Here is a 13,127-nt window from a genome sequence, read left to right on the forward strand (position 1 = left end):
TTCTTTTTTACAGGTACACCAATGGATATACTGGACAAGTGCACCAATGGGCTCCGTGGGACACTAGGTAAGTATGTGTGAGTGTGTAAGTGTACATGTATGTGTAAATAAACTTATACTTTCATGGTGTGTGTGTGTTGTGTTTTTATTTGGGTATTTCTTTTGTTGTGGAACTACAGCGGGCCCATTATTTTCCCGTATGCTGGTACTTGTGGTTCTTCAAGTACCAGCAAGCGGGGGAGACTTTCTGGGACTTGTAGTTCCACAACAAAAGACAATATTCTTTATTTTTACACAATTTTGGCTATCAACCCCCATCCACCACGCAGGGATGAGGGGGACAGCCTTGGGCTTCACCCCTGGGCCTCGGGTGCCTTGAAGGGGGACCCCTTGATTTAAGGGGTCCCCACTCCCCAGGGAACCTCGGCCAGTGGTGACTAGTTGGGGGAAGTGATGCTTTGGCCACAGAGACCTATATAAAAGTGTCCCCCGGCTGTGGCATCACCTCCCTGACTAGTGGAGCCCGGTACTGGTTTCAAAAATATGGGGGACCCCTACTTCTTTTGTCCCCCATATTTTTCGAACCAGGACTTGTCCAAGAGTCCGGTGCTGGTTTATTAACACAGGGAACCCCCAATCAATTTTTTCCCCTGTATTTTTGCAACCAGGACCGGCTCAAAGAGCCTGAGGCTGGTTATGCTTTTGAGGGGGAACTGCACATAATTTTTTTTTATACTTTTAACACTTTCTTTACTTTTACAGACAGAAGCATGCACAGATTTCACTGATATGTGCATGCTTCTGACTAAATAATAAAAACATGACCTAAAATCCGCATATTTTTATTACTAAAAATCGCATGTTTCCTTTACTAAAAACCGCAATAAATTGCATGCAAGTTCTGTTTTAACCTTAAAATTTGGGGACTGGGTGAGCAGCGCAGGAGGACAGCCGCTGCTCACAGCAGCATCCACCTAGCTCCAGCAAGCGAGACCTCGGAATGGATCTGACTTCAATTGAATATACCCCTATGTCTCAAATTGAGACTCTCAATGGCTTTAATAATATGTATGTACTTTGTACTGTATTTTTGTCCGTATTTTGTACTTAAGTGAGGCCACACCTCCTGATGCATTGCCGGAATGCGTACTCCTATTATTTGCCGGGGGTTGGAGGTGCATTTCTGACCTATGCAGTGTTGGTCGCATCTCTGTGGCCAACTTTGCATGGTTAGCAAAAATGTTTCAATGATGTATTTTATGTTTGTGTATAGTTTTAAATTGTGCCAAACTTGTGCTTAAAGCCCAGAATGTATATTTTACATGAATTACTGAATATTGTGTAAATAGAAAAGACTGAACGGTCTTAAGATTAAAGGCCGGAAACCTTGTATTTTATATTTTATTGAGCCAGCTACTAGAGGTTAATCTTCAATCTAAGACTGCCTCCTTCCACATATGGTTGTGCATTTACAGTATACTAAAAGAGGTCACATAATCATGGAGAAAATGAGACATACAGTAATGCTGAGTAGAAGGGAGCCAGCTATTAGAGGTTAATCTTCAATCTAAGACTGCCTCCTTCCACATATGGTTGTGCATTTACAGTATACTAAAAGAGGTCACATAATCATGGAGAAAATGAGACATACAGTAATGCTGAGTAGAAGGGAGGATGCAAAAAAGTAAGACAGCAAAGATGACATGCACAGAATTAGAGCGTTTACAAATCGAGACTTTTGATTACCAGTTTATTTTAAAGAATAATTCTACCCCAAATTGAAAATTGATGTACGAGGTATACCCAAGTCCAAAAGCATATTTATTTACCTAGGTTTAGGTATACACAAGATTTAACTGGTCCCTTGACATTATGTATGTTCTTGCAGACAGTGGGGCTAAACTGCAGAGTTGAACACGTCAATTTTGTGCATGGTCTTGTGTGTTTTCGTACTGCACATGCTCCGTAGCCAAGAACATGCATCTACAGGTGATTCATATGAGACTGAGCTGCAGATATGAATGAAGTGATGTAATTGTATCAGTTCATTTGCACTTAGGCTAAGATTAGCAAGGGCGTGTCACAGATGTGTTCTGCGCACATAATGATTGGCTAATGTCAGATGGATCTATTCCACCAAAGATGGGGTTGGTGACACAGTGCACTGATAATGATGCATATGAAGCAAAGTGTATGGATAGGGGTAGTGCGGTCACATGGACGTGTACAACAATGCATACAGGAAAATAGGCTACTTTTTTCCATGTACAGAATCCAGATGTACTTACAGCTGATTTCCATTCAACTCTGCTTTAGCTCCATTATTAAACCAGTTGACTGAAAATATACTGGAGTGAGCAGCATCCAGCCAACCCATTTTGGAATGCGCAGGATTCTGTAAGGCATATTTGTGCCATCTTGGTGCATTTTATGCATTGTAGTATATTAATAGGCACATTTTAATAAATTACATTAAAAAATCCAAATTAATTTTGATACATATATATAAAGACAAAGTTACTGTCAAGAGCTATATAATACCTTGTGGAAGTGGTCAGACAACTTTCATTGTTCAAAGTTTGTACATTACTTTTTATTAGAAAGTATCAACAGATATTCAGTATAACTATAGTGGGTACAAGGGATTGCTATGGAGCTCAGAGTCTTAGGGGAAGCTGAACCCAGATGCAAACCAATTTACCAGATGTGCCTGCTAAGCAATTGTGACCGATTCTTTGCCCAGCCTGATTTGTGTGACACTGCATTTTGGGTGGAATTCAAATGTTTGAAAAGTCGGTTGGGTGTCTGTTTTTTCCTGTCTATTAGATAGGAAAAAACAGACTCCAAACTGACTTTGCAAACATTTGAATCTCCCACTTTAAGTGAGAGGTTTGTGTAGTGGATGTTATAATGGCAAAGGGGCACTGTAATGTGGCACAATTTGAACTGGAGGCCTATGTAATGTGGCACAATATACCCTCCATCCTCTCTCAGGTATCCAGCTGCCTCTCTGCTATCTCCTCCTGAATGTCTGAGCACTCCCTGAAGATCAACATGGAGAAAACTGAACTCACCATCTTCCCCAGCCAGAGTGTCCCCCCCTTCCCCCCCAATATCTTTATCGCTGTTGACAACACCATCATCTATCCTGTTCCCCAACTCCACTGCCTGGGTTTCACTCTTGACTACTCCCTCTCCTTCACCCCACACTTTTAATCTCCAGCTCAATCCTGTCAGTTCTAGTTATGCAACATCACTCGCATCAGGCTGTTCCTCTCCCAGAATGCGACTAAACATATTATCCACTCACTTGTCATTTTTCAACCTTATCCACATCTGCCACTCCCCTTCACCAAAACCTGCACTGGCTCCACTCCCCCTGCAGACTCCTCTTCAAACTCCTCACCCTCACATACAAGACCCTCTCTAACTCCACTGCCCCTAACATCTCCAACCTCATCTCCCTTCATACTCTATCATACTCCTTCCTGCCATCTCTGATTGACCAATGACCATTGCCTCTCATCTACCATCTTTACTGCATCCAGGATTTCCCCCATACTGCCCCCCTTCACTGGAACAAACCCTCTTCAACCTTGCAAATCTTCAAATGTACACAAAACCCAATACTAGAGACACTGTAACCATGTCTCGAGGTCTCTCCCCACCCCCTGCCTCGTGTCTTGGCTATCTCTACCTTACTTCCTGCCTTCAGGCCAGCTGCCTTGCTCGTGCCTCATGTCTCCCGTTCTCCCAACAGCTGCACTCCACTATTAATATGCCAATTACTCCTTCACTTACCTAACATCCCAGCTGTATTGTCCATTGAGATTTGTGGTGATAAATGTTAATTGTTCTCCATTTTAGTTTTGGTTACTGTATTGTTCTAATGTGTGCCATATGTATGGTGCTGCAAACCACTTGTGGCTTCCTATAAATAAAATGTAGTAATAATAATAGAGATGAGCGGGTTCGGTTTCTCTGAAACCGAACCCGCACGAACTTCATGTTTTTTTCACGGGTCCGAGCAGACTCGGATCCTCCCGCCTTGCTCGGTTAACCCGAGCGCGCCCGAACGTCATCATGACGCTGTCGGATTCTCGCGAGACTCGGATTCTATATAAGGAGCCGCGCGTCGCCGCCATTTTCACACGTGCATTGAGATTGATAGGGAGAGGACGTGGCTGGCGTCCTCTCCATTAGAAATTAGATTAGAAGAGAGAGAGAGATTGTGCAGAGTCAGACAGAGTTTACCACAGTGACCAGTGCAGTTGTTGTTAGTTAACTTTTATTTATTTTAATATAATATATCCGTTCTCTGCTATATCCGTTCTCTGCCTGAAAAAAAACGATACACAACAGCAGCCAGTCACACAGTGTGACTCAGTCTGTGTGCACTCAGCTCAGCCCAGTGTGCTGCACATCAATGTATAAAAGGCAAAGCTTATAATAATTGTGGGGGAGACTGGGGAGCACTGCAGGTTGTTATAGCAGGAGCCCCCAGGAGTACATAATATTATATTAATTTAAAATTAAACAGTGCACACTTTTGCTGCAGGAGTGCCACTGCCAGTGTGACTAGTGGTGACCAGTGCCTGACCACCAGTATAGTAGTATATTGTTGTATGTATTGTATACTATCTCTTTATCAACCAGTCTATATTAGCAGCAGACACAGTACAGTGCGGTAGTTCACGGCTGTGGCTACCTCTGTGTCGGCAGTCGGAACTCGGCAGGCAGTCCGTCCATCCATAATTGTATTACAATATATACCACCTAACCGTGGTATTTTTTTTTCTTTCTTTATACCGTCGTCATAGTGTCATACTAGTTGTTACGAGTATACTACTATCTCTTTATCAACCAGTGTACAGTGCGGTAGTTCACGGCTGTGGCTACCTCTGTGTCGGCAGTCGGCAGGCAGTCCGTCCATCCATAATTGTATTATTATTATAATATATACCACCTAACCGTGGTTTTTTTTTCATTCTTTATACCGTCATAGTGTCATACTAGTTGTTACGAGTATACTACTATCTCTTTATCAACCAGTGTACAGTGCGGTAGTTCACGGCTGTGGCTACCTCTGTGTCGGCAGTCGGCAGGCAGTCCGTCCATCCATAATTGTATTATTATTATAATATATACCACCTAACTGTGGTATTTTTTTTTCTTTCTTTATACCGTCGTCATAGTGTCATACTAGTTGTTACGAGTATACTACTATCTCTTTATCAACCAGTGTACAGTGCGGTAGTTCACGGCTGTGGCTACCTCTGTGTCGGCAGTCGGCAGGCAGTCCGTCCATCCATAATTGTATTATTATTATAATATATACCACCTAACCGTGGTTTTTTTTTCATTCTTTATACCGTCGTCATAGTGTCATACTAGTTGTTACGAGTATACTACTATCTCTTTATCAACCAGTGTACAGTGCGGTAGTTCACGGCTGTGGCTACCTCTGTGTCGGCAGTCGGCAGGCAGTCCGTCCATCCATAATTGTATTATTATTATAATATATACCACCTAACCGTGGTTTTTTTTTCATTCTTTATACCGTCGTCATAGTGTCATACTAGTTGTTACGAGTATACTACTATCTCTTTATCAACCAGTGTACAGTGCGGTAGTTCACGGCTGTGGCTACCTCTGTGTCGGCAGTCGGCAGGCAGTCCGTCCATCCATAATTGTATTATTATTATAATATATACCACCTAACCGTGGTTTTTTTTTCATTCTTTATACCGTCGTCATAGTGTCATACTAGTTGTTACGAGTATACTACTATCTCTTTATCAACCAGTGTACAGTGCGGTAGTTCACGGCTGTGGCTACCTCTGTGTCGGCAGTCGGCAGGCAGTCCGTCCATCCATAATTGTATTATTATTATAATATATACCACCTAACCGTGGTTTTTTTTTCATTCTTTATACCGTCGTCATAGTGTCATACTAGTTGTTACGAGTATACTACTATCTCTTTATCAACCAGTGTACAGTGCGGTAGTTCACGGCTGTGGCTACCTCTGTGTCGGCAGTCGGCAGGCAGTCCGTCCATCCATAATTGTATTATTATTATAATATATACCACCTAACCGTGGTTTTTTTTTCATTCTTTATACCGTCGTCATAGTGTCATACTAGTTGTTACGAGTATACTACTATCTCTTTATCAACCAGTGTACAGTGCGGTAGTTCACGGCTGTGGCTACCTCTGTGTCGGCAGTCGGCAGGCAGTCCGTCCATCCATAATTGTATTATTATTATAATATATACCACCTAACCGTGGTTTTTTTTTCATTCTTTATACCGTCGTCATAGTGTCATACTAGTTGTTACGAGTATACTACTATCTCTTTATCAACCAGTGTACAGTGCGGTAGTTCACGGCTGTGGCTACCTCTGTGTCGGAACTCGGCAGGCAGTCCGTCCATCCATAATTGTATTATATACCACCTAACCGTGGTTTTTTTATACCACCTAACCGTGGCAGTCCGTCCATAATTGTATACTAGTATCCAATCCATCCATCTCCATTGTTTACCTGAGGTGCCTTTTAGTTCTGCCTATAAAATATGGAGAACAAAAAAGTTGAGGTTCCAAAATTAGGGAAAGATCAAGATCCACTTCCACCTCGTGCTGAAGCTGCTGCCACTAGTCATGGCCGAGACGATGAAATGCCAGCAACGTCGTCTGCCAAGGCCGATGCCCAATGTCATAGTACAGAGCATGTCAAATCCAAAACACCAAATATCAGAAAAAAAAGGACTCCAAAACCTAAAATAAAATTGTCGGAGGAGAAGCGTAAACTTGCCAATATGCCATTTACCACACGGAGTGGCAAGGAACGGCTGAGGCCCTGGCCTATGTTCATGGCTAGTGGTTCAGCTTCACATGAGGATGGAAGCACTCAGCCTCTCGCTAGAAAAATGAAAAGACTCAAGCTGGCAAAAGCAGCACAGCAAAGAACTGTGCATTCTTCGAAATCCCAAATCCGAATTCCGAGCCCACCCGCTGGCGGTGATGCAGGGCAGTCTGGAGCGACTGCTGATGCTGACATCTGGTCCGGACTGAAGGACCTGACAACCATTACGGACATGTCGTCTACTGTCACTGCATATGATTCTCTCACCATTGATAGAATGGTGGAGGATTATATGAGTGACCGCATCCAAGTAGGCACGTCACACAGTCCGTACTTATACTGGCAGGAAAAAGAGGCAATTTGGAGGCCCTTGCACAAACTGGCTTTATTCTACCTAAGTTGCCCTCCCACAAGTGTGTACTCCGAAAGAGTGTTTAGTGCCGCCGCTCACCTTGTCAGCAATCGGCGTACGAGGTTACATCCAGAAAATGTGGAGAAGATGATGTTCATTAAAATGAATTATAATCAATTCCTCCGCGGAGACATTGACCAGCAGCAATTGCCTCCACACCACAAAGTACACAGGGAGCTGACATGGTGGATTCCAGTGGGGACGAATTGATAATCTGTGAGGAGGGGGATGTACACGGTGATATATCGGAGGATGATGATGAGGTGGACATCTTGCCTCTGTAGAGCCAGTTTGTGCAAGGAGAGATTAATTGCTTCTTTTTTGGTGGGGGTCCAAACCAACCCGTCATTTCAGTCACAGTCGTGTGGCAGACCCTGTCACTGAAATGATGGGTTGGTTAAAGTGTGCATGTCCTGTTTTGTTTATACAACATAAGGGTGGGTGGGAAGGGCCCAAGGACAATTCCATCTTGCACCTCTTTTTTCTTTTATTTTTCTTTGCGTCATGTGCTGTTTGGGGAGGGTTTTTTGGAAGGGACATCCTGCGTGACACTGCAGTGCCACTCCTAGATGGGCCCGGTGTTTGTGTCGGCCACTAGGGTCGCTTATCTTTCTCACACAGTCAGCTACCTCATTGCGCCTCTTTTTTTCTTTGCGTCATGTGCTGTTTGGGGAGGGTTTTTTGGAAGGGACATCCTGCGTGACACTGCAGTGCCACTCCTAGATGGGCCCGGTGTTTGTGTCGGCCACTAGGGTCGCTTATCTTTCTCACACAGTCAGCTACCTCATTGCGCCTCTTTTTTTCTTTGCGTCATGTGCTGTTTGGGGAGGGTTTTTTGGAAGGGACATCCTGCGTGACACTGCAGTGCCACTCCTAGATGGGCCAGGTGTTTGTGTCGGCCACTAGGGTCGCTAATCTTACTCACACAGCTACCTCATTGCGCCTCTTTTTTTCTTTGCGTCGTGTGCTGTTTGGGGAGGGTTTTTTGGAAGGGACATCCTGCGTGACACTGCAGTGCCACTCCTAGATGGGCCCGGTGTTTGTGTCGGCCACTAGGGTCGCTTATCTTTCTCACACAGTCAGCTACCTCATTGCGCCTCTTTTTTTCTTTGCGTCATGTGCTGTTTGGGGAGGGTTTTTTGGAAGGGACATCCTGCGTGACACTGCAGTGCCACTCCTAGATGGGCCCGGTGTTTGTGTCGGCCACTAGGGTCGCTAATCTTACTCACACAGCTACCTCATTGCGCCTCTTTTTTTCTTTGCGTCATGTGCTGTTTGGGGAGGGTTTTTTGGAAGGGACATCCTGCGTGACACTGCAGTGCCACTCCTAGATGGGCCCGGTGTTTGTGTCGGCCACTAGGGTCGCTGAGCTTAGTCATCCAGCGACCTCGGTGCAAATTTTAGGACTAAAAATAATATTGTGAGGTGTAAGGTGTTCAGAATAGACTGAAAATGAGTGTTAATTATGGTTATTGAGGTTAATAATACTATGGGATCAAAATGACCCCCAAATTCAATGTTTTAAGATGTTTTTTAGGGTTTTTTGAAAAAACCACCCGAATCCAAAACACACCCGAATCCGACAAAAAAAATTCGGTGAGGTTTTGCCAAAACGCGGTCGAACCCAAAACACGGCCGCGGAACCGAACCCAAAACCAAAACACAAAACCCGAAAAATTTCAGGCGCTCATCTCTAAATAATAATAATAATAACTGGAAAGCACTAAAATCTGTCATAATCTAATCTGATAACTGTAGTGTGGAGGGCACTATAATGTTACATAAGAAGAACTGGGGCACTGTAATGTGGCACAATATGAAACTGAGGAACTATAACGTGGCATAATTTGAATTGGTTGTCATTTTAATGTGGCACAATATGAACAGTGAACATAGAATACTGTACAGTATGTCATAATGTAAATTGAGGATACGATGTGGCATAATGTGTACTGGCAGTCCTACAATGTGACATCATGTAAACTGGGGGACTATGATGGTCCATAAAATAAACTAGGGCATGACTACTGTGATGCATATGATATCTTGATACCGGCACCCCGAAGCAGAGACTCCAGACAAGAGTCAGATAAGTATGTTAACCCTCCCACCTACCCTCCTAACCCTAACCCTCCCTTCCCACAGCATAACCCTAATCTCACCCCACTGCAGCCTAACCCAAACCATCCCCGGTGGTGCCAAAACCTAACCCCCTCACCCCCTTCCTATAGACTAAATCTAATCCTCCCACCCCAGCAGCTTAACCCTAACCCACGCAGTGGTACCTGACCCTAACTGCCCTCCCGCAACCTAACCCTCCCCCTGCAGCATAAACCTAACCTCCCCCCACAATGGCAGCTTACCAAGCAGGAGTCTTGGCACAGCTCAATCGGGTTTCCTACATTCAGGACCCCGGCACCGGAATTTCAATCCAAGTGGGGATGCTGGCGTCGGCATTCCCACTGCCGGGATGCCGAAGGCCGGCATCCTAAACAGATCCCTGACTACTGTGGGGCTAATATTAAGTAGTGCACTACTATGGTTCAGAAAATGATTTAGGACACTATTATAAGGAATAAAATTAATAACTGCTGTGGAGAGGTGTTTCTCAAGAATTACTGGGTCAGGGGCCCCTTCATTATGTTGGTATGCGGCCCACTAAGATCTGGTTATGCCCCTGATTCACACCTTTTATAGTCAAATATGGTAAGTAGTGGTAATATTAATTTTAGGTTAAGTAAATGTATGTATGGAGTAGACCTTGCCCTGCATATAAATAAATAGTACAGGTGCAATAATAACAGAAACTGAGTGCCCTTACTAAATTACCCCGTAATATGTATACTCAATTTTTACATCACATTTTCATTACTCTCTAATATTACATGTCACATTTCAATTTCTGGCAATGTACGATGAATTCATAATTAATTTTACTGTATGTATTTTAGTATATACATATTTGGCAGATATTATACTGTATCAGTATGGCGCTTCCTGTGCATAGCCCTGCAAAGCTAAAATACCCTCCTTACGTCCAAATCCCATATTGCATCTTTACTGTACCTTCTCTTTTCTATTGTTCATACCACGTGACTGACATAACAAAATGAAAACGAGAACTCACATGTGAAACATACATTTCACTGCAAACCAACACTATATTATTTTCATTGTTTTTCTTAAAAATAGATATATTATTTTTTACTACTTGTTTTATTACTTTAATCAACTTTATAAAACACAGCTGTGCTTTAGTACACTGGTGGATACAGTTTAGCTCAAACTACTGTCCATTATGCATTTAAAGGTAACAGTATGCATTTTGCATAGTTTTAAACAATATACTCATTAACTAGACGTGTACATTTCTGATTCCAGATCGCACAAGAACACAGGCAGTACCTATGGAAACTAAAACCGCTCTGGAAAAAGAGTACACGCTGTCATGTAAATCTGTGCCTAATCGTTGCTGATTACTATCACCATGGTTAGCAAGCACTACACTTCCCAATAACTCAAGAGGTTACAAGTGTCTTTGACATTAACATCAACCACTAAACTGAGTGTCAAGAAGCTCAGTTTCATATAGCATGGAAGGATCAATAATACCGCAGGTCTTGCAGTCATATTTTATGTGAAAATGTATCTATTTTGTTGAGATGTTAATGCATATTTATTTTCCCAGTCTCTTAAAGTATTCGAATAATAGGAGTGATATTCTACAGAAATGATAGAGGTAATAGATAATTTGTTTGTATAAAATGTTTCTACTTTTATTTTATTTTAGTTACTGTTCTTAAAGAGAAAAATTCAAAACACAAACAGTTGTGGTAAAATAACATTCAATCATCACAACTGTGTTGCATGATATTCAATGTACTATTGCATTAAACCAATGTTTTGCTACAATGTGAAATAAAAACAAATACTTATGTGAATGGCAAAAGTCTGATCAATAATGCAATAATTATAAATATATCCTACAGCATAAAAACTATAATTAACTTTTTTCTATTGTCGAGCTCAGTATGGTAGTATTGTACTTGAGTAAACCACATTTATGCATTAACAATTAACATGACTGGAACCAGTTATTGCCCTATATGGGGCAAAAAAACAATAATTCTATATTGTGCTACATGGATAAATAACAAGGTAGTGGTAATATTCAAGGTAGTGTTAATATCACTGTCTCCTAGTGCACTGCTTGTAACTGTACAATTTGCCAATAAATATTACTTGCCATTTTTACTATACAGTGAATTCTACAAAGAAAAGTTGGTAACTAATGCTCTAAAATGTTCTGTTCTCTTATTACAAAGCATTACAAAAATAAAAGTGTAAAACATTTGATATCTATAATATATTTCCATTTTATGTTGAATTTATTCAGCTGTATAATGAGTATGGGGCTTGTAAAGGAGATTTTACCTGTTCCAGGCAGCTTGGCAGAAGTGGAATATGATGCTGGTTTAGAAGCTGAAGATTTCCTTGTCAGTGGTTGTCTGTGACACCTTGTACAGAACAGATTATCTCTCTGTAGAACTCCCCACTGATAGCACTATGTCAGGCTCTCACACAGATCATAGTCATCCCTGTTTCACAAGTAATCTTTCTGTGTGAAAACCTCCTTTTTCATTTGTTACTATCATTCTCTGTCCTTCTCTCCCAGCTTATCCTTGTTATTCTTTTTTTTTTATTATGTGCTAACCTCATGGTAACACTTTTCTCAGCTTGCTGTTCACAGTCCCTCCCCTTCACTCTCTCTCTCTCTCTCTCTCTCTCTCTCTCTCTCTCTCTCTCTCTCTCGTCTCCCTCTCTCACTCTCACTGCCCTGATCCTTGTCTCAAGCAGCACTCTGGTTTAACACAGCTCTCTGATTGCTGTATGCATCGCAGATCGCAAGCAGTACCACTATAACATCTGCCTGCCAAGTGTAGGAGAAAGCCAACAGGCATAGCTGAGCATGAAATCCACCCAGGAGCAATAGCTGTATTTCTGTAAGTGTAAGGGGCAACACACAGAACAGGAAAACATTTATCTTATGTGAAGAGACATGTCAGTGGTGTGTACAAAATACAGCTGGTTCTAAATAAAAGGACAAGCAGTCCCATAAAAATGAATAAACTTATATATACATGCACATATATGTGTGTGTGTGTGTGTGTGTGTGTGTGTGTGTGTGTGTGTGTGTGTGTGTGTGTGTGTGTGTGTGTGTGTGTGTACAATATGTGTAGCATTTCAAACAATTAAATCAGTTATTCATACTACACTAAGGTCAAGAATCATTCTAAACCCAATAACAAATAGCATAAGAGAGACCTTTGGATTGAGTATATTGTTACCTGTTGCTATAGCAGCATAATGAAATACTGTAAAAATCAAAGCAGTATTGCCCTTTCAATTGACAATGCATCCAGCTCAATGACAATTTAAAATTATCAACAAAATTGGAAACCAGAGGTATAAACAAATATTAATTTCATAATCCTGAAATTAAAGGGAAGTTACAGTTGCAGACATAGAGTTTTCTGCTATTTTGTGAGATAAGTTTTTTTTTATATAGATGGGTATTATTAATGTAGTAATGTGACCATTAACCAGGGCCAGCGCTAAGGTGTTCGCCACCCCCCTGCAAACTATACATTTTCTCTCTCCTACAAATAAATGAATCTTACTATCACAGCCCAGGCTCCTGGTATGAGTTACTTATCTCCTGGTCATGTCGCTGCTCTGGTGGGGCCCTCTTGGGACTTGAGGTTTCTTGTCTCCTGGCTGCTGCCTTCAGTTTCCTGTATCCAGCTTGCTGTGTGGCTAAGCTGCATGCTGTCTTGGTGCCCACGCA

General features: G+C 42.1%; 1 protein-coding gene across 1 annotated transcript in view; it reads right to left on the reverse strand.

Moving 5' to 3' along the window:
* Positions 1-12,128, reverse strand: part of OPRK1 (opioid receptor kappa 1) — a 153,209-nt gene extending 141,081 nt beyond the window's left edge. Inside the window, exon 1 of the mRNA XM_063923719.1 lies at positions 11,714-12,128. The gene's annotated coding sequence lies outside the window, so the exon portion shown is untranslated. The remainder of the gene's footprint in view (positions 1-11,713) is intronic.
* Between the last annotated feature and the right edge of the window lie 999 nt (positions 12,129-13,127).

Source organism: Pseudophryne corroboree, chromosome 5, assembly GCF_028390025.1.
Source record: "Pseudophryne corroboree isolate aPseCor3 chromosome 5, aPseCor3.hap2, whole genome shotgun sequence".
In the NCBI taxonomy this organism is placed as follows: Eukaryota; Metazoa; Chordata; class Amphibia; order Anura; family Myobatrachidae; genus Pseudophryne; species Pseudophryne corroboree.